The sequence below is a fragment of the Pelodiscus sinensis genome, chromosome 10 (assembly GCF_052426305.1).
Source record: "Pelodiscus sinensis isolate ZL-2025 chromosome 10, ASM5242630v1, whole genome shotgun sequence".
Taxonomy (NCBI): Eukaryota; Metazoa; Chordata; order Testudines; family Trionychidae; genus Pelodiscus; species Pelodiscus sinensis.
This window is the reverse complement of record NC_143061.1, coordinates 50,632,636-50,641,397: the sequence shown is the minus strand read 5'-3', so window position 1 is coordinate 50,641,397 and position 8,762 is coordinate 50,632,636. Positions and strand designations below refer to the sequence as shown.

Genomic DNA, 8,762 nt, shown 5'->3' with positions numbered 1-8,762 from the left:
GTGGATAACAGCTTGAGAAGCATAAAGGTGCGTTTTTTGTAGTCAGACACATTATTTATCAATTGTGACAAAGATAGGTCATAAATTCACTGTGTCCCACATTTAAGCACAGATTTTGATCGCTCTGGAGGCTATCTGTTACCCACCATGTAGCCATTAATTTTCTAGAGAAAAGGCTCACAGCCTCCTGTGCCAGTGTCGTCATAAGCCATCATTGGAGATGAGGAGAAGCAACCACCCATTGCACAGTGTGTTGTCTCCCAGTATCAGTGAATAATAATGGAGGGTAGGGATGAGGCCGGGTAATCCCTACAGTCCGTGATCCATTCAATACACACTAATAATAGTAGCTATGGTAGCTATATTTCCTTCCTTACTTAGTAATTTCTTTTAAAAATAGCTGTCTTCATTCTGATAATGTTGAAACCACAGTACGTTCTGTATTTTTCTAAAAAATTATATGTATAATTGATACATTTGTGTGCTAAAACTGTGAAGTCTGACTCTTTCTCTTAATCCTGATTTATAGGCTCTTCGTGTCTGGGAATTGTTGGGAATGGATTTAATGGGACCATTACCAGAAACTAAGAATGGATATATAATGACAGTCATAGATTGTTTCAAAATTTCTGTTTGCGTTTCCACTTTGAAGTAAGTCAGCAGTTGAGGTTGCCCAGAAAATGTACGTCATGATTTGTATGCGTGGATTCCCACAGCGCATACTGACCGATCGTGGTCCTGAATTCTGTAATAAGGTAATAATTCTTTAAAATAATCACAATAATAATGTTATAAGTTTTTTACAAATGTATTCAACCTAAAGATTAGGTATCTTCCACCTGTCAGTGAACATTGTTTTCTGGCCACTTCTCATTTCTGTCAAAAGAAAGGCACAGTGTTTTCAACCACTGTTCCAGAACAATCAACATCCTTTTTTTAAGAAACTTAAGTTGGTCACTGTGACAGGTGCTCTAAAAATTTTAAATGTCGTCTTCCGATCGGACAATGGAAAGAACAATACTGTTGTTTCCAATAGTAGTATTAAAAGATCGACTATTAAAAATATAAATTATACATAACACTTATGGAAAATAGGCATAGGAACAGTCCTTACGACAATTCTGTATGTAAGTTAATGATCTATTGTCTTTTCTTCCAGTTTAATATGTTTCTATGCAAAGAATTCCACATAGAATGTAGCTTCTCCACCCCGTACCATCCTCAAACCAATGGCTTTATTTACCAATGCTAATAAAAAAAATCAGAACTAAGTGAATGGGTCACAATATGACATGAATAATGGCAAGTGTAATCTGCTGTGTCTGAATCTGCAACTAACTAATGAATTTTCAAGCTACTACATGTTTTTGATTGAAAATATATATTGATTATTCATTGCACAGGTTTGATTCGTTATTAGTTTCAGTCTACAATAAAAGTGTGCTTTCAGATCCACACCAAAAATCTCTGATCATTTCTTACAGAGCATTACAGGAGATGGTTGATGACAATGGTACAAATTGGGATGAAATAATTCATCCAATTTTGTTTTCGATGCGAACAAAAGAACACTCAAGCACAAAACTTACCCCCTTTTGACTAATGTATGCAGAAGACCCCATATTTCCATAAGAAGTCTCAGAAAATTACACGGTAAGTGTATGTTATCACCTGCACCTTACAAGTACATATGTCTTTCAATATGAAGTCAGGGAACGAATACAACTCCTTCTGTATGCTTTTTCTAAGATCCCAGATTTAAATACACTTCATGAAGAATTCTACAAACAGTATGACATAGAAAAGACATTGCGACATGAGGCTGACGTTACTTAAAGCCATTTCAATATCTCTAAAGCACAAGAAAGGCAACAGAGACATTATGCAAAAAGGCACAGCTCAAAATACGGTGAAGTAAGCTTTGATGTTGGGAACTCTGTCCTTTTATTGAATGCTAGGAAGAGAACAAGAAAAGGCGGAGTACTAGAACCTACATATCGTGGACCATACAAAATTACAAGTATTGAGGGGAAGACAGTAAAATTAGAAACCATGTCAGGAAAAATGTTAGCAACCAAGTACAGCATTGCATGTTTAAAGAGCCACCACAATTTGCTCCCAAGAGCACAACAGAGGAAAGAATTGTAACTGAAATCACAGTGAGTAACAATGGGACAACAAATACATGTGAAAAGATTCAAAAATTGGATGGGCCTGAATCACATATCAGGTTCAATCATTGAACGATATAAAAAAGACATCATCGGAAGAAGAGGAGATAGTGGAGGAATATGATTTTGGTGACATGATGATGGAGGATGTGGAAGACAAAGAATGGTTTCTGAAAGGTACTTTCTTAACTAACTCACATTTCCAAATCAGTTTTTAAACACAGTTGCATGTATGAAGTGTGTTACAATATTCTTTCACGTTTAAAAAAAAAAAAAAAAATTTACACTATGAAAAAAGGAGACTGAAATTATCTGCAAGTAATGGGTGTTTCTTTTCTTTCCAGTAAAATTTGCAATGAATGGAAAACAAAGAGACTGGAGGCCAAAGTGAGAAATTACAAATTGTATGGCACTTCATTTCATTGCCTGAAACCAAGAAACTGGATATGTGATGAGGTATTCTTAATTAACACTACAAGTGTATGGAAAGATAAATGTGTAATCTAATATTATTTACAGTGTTCCTGTTTTGTCATCATGTGTTGTAGGTTATTGATGCGTATTTCAGCTGTCTAGTCGAGAAATCGGGGGGGAAAGGTAGGCCACGTAATGTGATACTACATAACTGTCTGAATTGAATCAGTTACTTAACACTAACTTGAATGTAAGAGAAACTATGGCTTTCAAAATATTTTGGAAATAACAGTATACAACTGCCATTGCAACATTTCTGATGACGTAAATGAAAAAACCATGTATTGTAATGCATTTTGAGAAGAATATATGACATACAATACTTGATATGTTGATATTTACAGTAGTTTGTCTATAATTATCATCTTGTACATTAATTACATACTAATCTGTGATCTAATGAATAATGTCTTACATTAAGTAAGACAATATGTTGTTTACAAATCCTTTTTTTCCCCCCATGAATCTCGTCCATACCCTTATTGATAACAGTACGGATCCCTTGTATGGATGTGTATCATAAAGTCATTACCTTCTTTATGTTTTCATTTCTGCATAGCATAGTGAAGAAAAAACTCAAGAGAAGCTACACACCACAATGAATTGGTGTCTAAGGGTCCCTAATTATCGATCACAGAAATAATCTGATAACTAATCTTAGGTTTTTCATGTGCATTAATGAATGAATAATGCAGTAAGATCTTGCTTGTCTGTCAACAGGTAGAAGCCATCTCAGCAGTAGTTGCCACACAGATTCTGTTAGGCAGACAAAGAGACCTGAAATCGAAGGTAAAGATTTCCAATATTTCCTACCTCGCATGAACAGAGCACATTCTTAATGAAGACACTACCAAAAATGTTAAATTACAATGCTAATTTTGATGGGTAGTGCATAAAGTAATGGTAATCCATGTTACTAAATTAAGATAGTATAATCTACATGTCATTGTTGGCTTATCTTTCAACTTTAATTTTGAACCTAATTTTTAAAAATTAATTACAGAGCCGATTTCTTCGTCATGAGATACTATTACTTCCTTACAACGCACCAAATCACTGGGTTCTTGCAGTAAGATGATTTCTATTTCACTCCTGTGATCTGTTGAATGAAAGTGGTATTATGTAAGAGGGTGATAACACAGCTGGGTGGCAGTGGTCTTATGTCCTCAACTGTGTATTTTATGTAAGTTCATGCATGGAAATGAAAGTGGAATATGAGTGTCGCTATTTTGAGAGCACCGTTTCTTAAACAACACACGTTAATGTGAAATGGGATCAAAACGTCAAAGACGTGAGCAAATTGTATTAGTAAGTGATAGATCATTGAATTCAGAATATGCTTTTCTACTTTGTGTTAGTGATTACAAATGATAATATGTGAATATTTGGTTTTGTGTACGTCAGTAATAAACATCATGAATTAGCACATTATCAACCTAACTTGTACATGTTCTCTACACTTACAGATAGCACTGATGGGTACACAAGAACTGCTAATAATTGATCCATTGTGTGAAGAGATGAGCTATGAAAGAAAATTTCTTAGAAACTGGAGGTAAATGCTAAGATAATTGTGTTCACAGTGATCCTACACTGTTGGTGTTTAAATAGTTTAAAGTTATGTATCAATAGTGAGAGTAATATCTTCCTGTTCGCTGCAAAGAATAATGGAAAGAGCATGTGCTCGTACTGAATGTGCTTACTGATGTCATAGCAGTGAACTTATGTTATTTGAGTCTAGCTTAATAATTCATATCATTTGGACACGAGGCAGTTGAATGATGCATGAGTCAGAAGGTGTTATCCACATGTGGCACAGCAAAGCAGGTGATACACTCTGTACTAGTGACATAGAAATCTGAAAGCAAAAGTGTTTGTATGTGTACGTAAGTATGTTTGTATTACATGAGAAATACATCATGAGTATCAATAATTAGAGATAGCTCACAAAGATTTTACTCAATGTACAGAAAATAAAAGAAAAATACTTAAGAAAAAATAGATGTTCTGAGCAGTCCAGTAATGGCTTCCACTAATATTTCAGAAACTTCATCAAAGTAGAAGAGCGCCAATCATCATCAAATTAGAAGTCTAATTATTAGCCATAATAGACAAATTGATGGGCACAACTGCGGACCATTCATCATAAAGGTTAGTAAGAAAACATTGTCTGTATTTCATATTTGTGTCATTAGCAGAGGTGATAGTAAATGCAAAAGAATACTGGTTGAACTGCAAAGGCATCCTTGCCAAGGTGTGTGAGCTGTGCTCTGGGACTTCATAAGTGCTGTTGTCTTACGAGAGAGGTGCGGTTCTTGAAAGGACAGATTCAACCAGCAGTCACTTTTTGACAGCTGATGCTGTAGTGCCAAGGTGCCACATGCTGTTTTAAATTGCCAGTCAACTTTTGTTCCACCACTGTTGTTGGCCCTGCCAGATACCATGGCCGGGCCACAGAGAATGGGAGGGTTAAAGGGGGCAGCGACGTGAAAACATAAAGCAGTACTACAGCAGTAATGTATGGTCAGTTATGTACATGACTGAACCAGTGTCTGTTTCTTACCATCGTGCCCTCACGGCACACTCTAATGTATGGTAATTATGACATGTTTTCTAAACAGAAGTCTTGTTAGTTTGCAGAAACGTATTTGCAGCTGAAAGACATCAGGTCTGTGGACATATCAGAGGAGGCAAAAAATGAGTTTAGATGACACATAGCAATTCTTCTAATGAAGGAGTCAGGTAATAATTTTATCACATGCTCTATAGAATCAGTAAGCACATGATAAGTTAAATGGAAGAGTTGAAATAGGTGGTGTAAAACACAGTCAACCTAATACCCCTAAAGTGGTTTATCTCACAGGTTTGGTTATGTAATGCTGACCGTTCAACACTAATACCAGTAAATACCAAAAAACTTAGATTGTGAGAATCGTTACTATTGTTCGAAAAGTTAAATAAATAAACCGGTTTACTTTATATCCAGATGTAGTGTAGTTACAGTTTATAAAAATTGTATTAAAAAATTAAATAATAATAAAACAAGTGACTAGTTTTACAGTAACTAATAACGCTGTAGTAGCATGTACAGTGTTGTTCATAACAATTTGCATTTCATTGCTATGTATTTATTTTTCAGAAAGCATAGAAGAATTCTGCATATATTGCAATAGGATCAATTGTGAAAAGAAAAGTGAGGAATGCACTATGGTAAGATAATACAGATTTGTATATAACACATGCCATAATCTTTTTAATATTATTGAATTTGATAAAAACACCACAACACTACACATTTTCATCATGGTCGTAGTACAGAAGTGAGCAAACTGCAGTACGCAGGACACACATGGAATGCGGAAACATCCTGCCCTGCCCTAGCGATCACGGTCATGTAATAGCCTCCAACTCTGACCACCCTCCCCTGCCACATCTGCTCACCTTGCCAAAAGCGTTCTAGGAGTTCTAGGCGGAGGGACTGCACTGCACAGCGTAATGGCTCGTTACAGCCATGAAGCACTGTTGCCAGTCCTGCTACTCAGAGGACAGAGAGCAGGAGGGTTGAACAAGGGTCGTAGGTCACATTGGACAGACGGGAAGCAGACCAGAGGTGGTTGGATGGGAGGAAGTTCTGAGTTTGGGAGTCAGGGTGTGTGATTTCAGAGTGGGCTGAATCAGGGCGGAGAACATACTGTATAAGGAGTCAAAGATTTCAGGACATGTCACTGAATATAGTTTGGGAACCATGATGTGTGTCTCCAACAAAATTGTTTTCAAATAGCACTGATAGGAATATCTTAGGAAATGATTACATGAGGAAGGAATCCCATGATTGCGTAGAAAGTATGTGTTACATTATAAGTTGTGTGAGTTCTTTTTCTCGTCTGTCACTTATCAAAGGTCCAGTGTGATTCCTGCAAGAGGTGGGTACATATGCCGTGCATTCCGGAAGGAACCAATGAAGAAATGATCAATGATGAGAAGACAGAATGCAAGTGCCAAAAATGTTCTTAGTGCAGTTCTACTTCATAAAGCTGACAAGATGTGTAAATAGATTTCGATACCATGAAATAATAAACTTTTAAAATATGAATTATCGTTATCAGTATTTTGGTTGTTGTGTATAATATAAAATAAAAGGAAAAACACAAGCATCCCCTGAGTCTGTTATCCCCTGAGTCCATTAGCAAGCAGGGAGCAAATTGTGAGTGTTTTCGACCACAATACCCAGTCCCTCTGAATTTGCAACCAGCAAAGGTAGCAAGTCCTTAGCAGTAGCACCGAATTGCATGTATGCATGACAGAAACTGCAACAGTCGCAAAAACTGAGAGTTGCACTTTCTGTCTATACACCTGGCGCGGCAGCGCTCGGGTATGTGAGCTGCCGCGGTAGCGTAAGGAGAGGAAGGTTTGGGGGAAGGCGCTGATCCGGCTGGGTCTGGAGGAAGTGGGGATTTAAGCGTGATTCTGTAATGTGAATCACAGTGGAGATCAAGAACAAAAGACAGGACTATATAGCACTTTAAAGACTAACAAGATGGTTTATTAGGTGATGAGATCAAGGTAACTCGGATACCTCCTGAATCGATTGTATTTTCCAATGGACAATGCATCCTAAATTCTGATTTACTGAGGGACACGCTGCGCTTTGTACAAACAACTCTCCACAACTTTCCATGATTCATTAAAATATCTCAAACTTTGTTAATTTTATGCACCTACATTTGGGTTATTGCTGATCATGTACTGGTCCATCTAGCTCAGTATCCTGACTTCTGACAGTGACCAATGCCAGATGCCCCAGAATGAACTGAAGAAGTAATCATCAGTGATCACTCTCATGTCACCCATTTCCAGCCTCTGACAAACAGAGGCTAGGGCTGTGGTCACCAACCAGTAGATTGCGATCTACCGGTAGATCTCAGGGGCTCTAAGAGTAGCTCTTGAGCCCTCTCTGAACTGTGCAGGTGTGCATTTCATTTACATTAGATTTCTTCATGTAATGTAGGCGGGGCTTCAATGAAGGGGCGGGGCAGTAGATCTTCGCCTGTTCTGAGACTTAAAAAGTGATCTTGGGTGTAAAAAAGCTTGGAGACCACTGGGCTACGGATACCATTCCTACCCTTCTTGGCTAATATGCAGGGCTTGACAAACCGTGAAATCTACTTGCAAGCCCCGCACGTCACATGCGCAAGACCCGCATTGCACATGTGCGCACTGCCAGTAAACGGGGCAAGTAGATTCACTGATTTGTTGAGCCCTGCTAATAAGTATTCATTGATTTAATCCTCATGAATATATCTAGTTCTTTTTTCAATTCTGTTTAAGTCTTTGTCTTCATGATGTCCTCTGGAAGGGGCAGATGAGAATTTTGCGGGGCCCAGGACAGCACAATTTCGCAGGGGCCCCCCCTTGTGACATGGCGCATGCACGGGGCCCAGGACAGCCGCCCCGCTCGCCCTGCCCTATATCCACCACTGTCCTCTGGAGTTCCACAGGTTAACTGTGCTGCATGAAGGCAAACTTCCTTTTGTTCGTTTTAAACCTGTTACCTATTAATTTCATGCAGTGATTCTTAGCCCTTATGCTATGGGAACAAGTAAATAACTTTTTTCTTTATTTACTTTCTCCATACCAGTATCATATACGCCTTTAGTCCCCTCTTTTCTAAAATGAAAAGTCTGTCTTTTTAATCTCTCTTCATATAGCACCCATTCCAAACCTCTAATAATTTCTGCTGCCCTCTTCTGACCCTTTTCCAATGCCAATATATCTTTTGAGATGGGCAATAACGTGTGTGTGCAATATTCAAGATGCAGGCATGCCATGGATTTATATAGAGGCAATACAGTATTCTGTCGTCTTCTCTATCTTTTTTTGCATAATTCCAAACATTGTTTGCTTTTTTGACTGCGGCTGCCGCACATTTGAGTGGATGTCTTCAGAGAGCTAGCCACAATGATGCCAAGATCTCTTTCTTGAGTGGTTATAGCTAAATGAGTCCCCATCATTTTGTATGTATATTTGGGATTATTTTTCCAATGTGCATTACTTAGCAAATGAATTTTAATGTTGATAAATGCAATTTTGTTGATGAGACTTTCCGGGACACTGTAG

General features: G+C 37.9%; 1 pseudogene across 1 annotated transcript; it reads left to right on the top strand.

Moving 5' to 3' along the window:
- On the top strand, positions 1–8,550 carry LOC102443716 (uncharacterized; annotated as a pseudogene). The gene is made up of 11 exons (XR_016350372.1): positions 1–27; positions 530–755; positions 1,485–2,348; positions 2,516–2,627; positions 2,720–2,768; positions 3,366–3,434; positions 4,112–4,200; positions 4,690–4,796; positions 5,279–5,387; positions 5,785–5,855; positions 6,546–8,550. The product of XR_016350372.1 is annotated as an uncharacterized LOC102443716 (transcript).
- Positions 8,551–8,762: the final 212 nt, after the last annotated feature.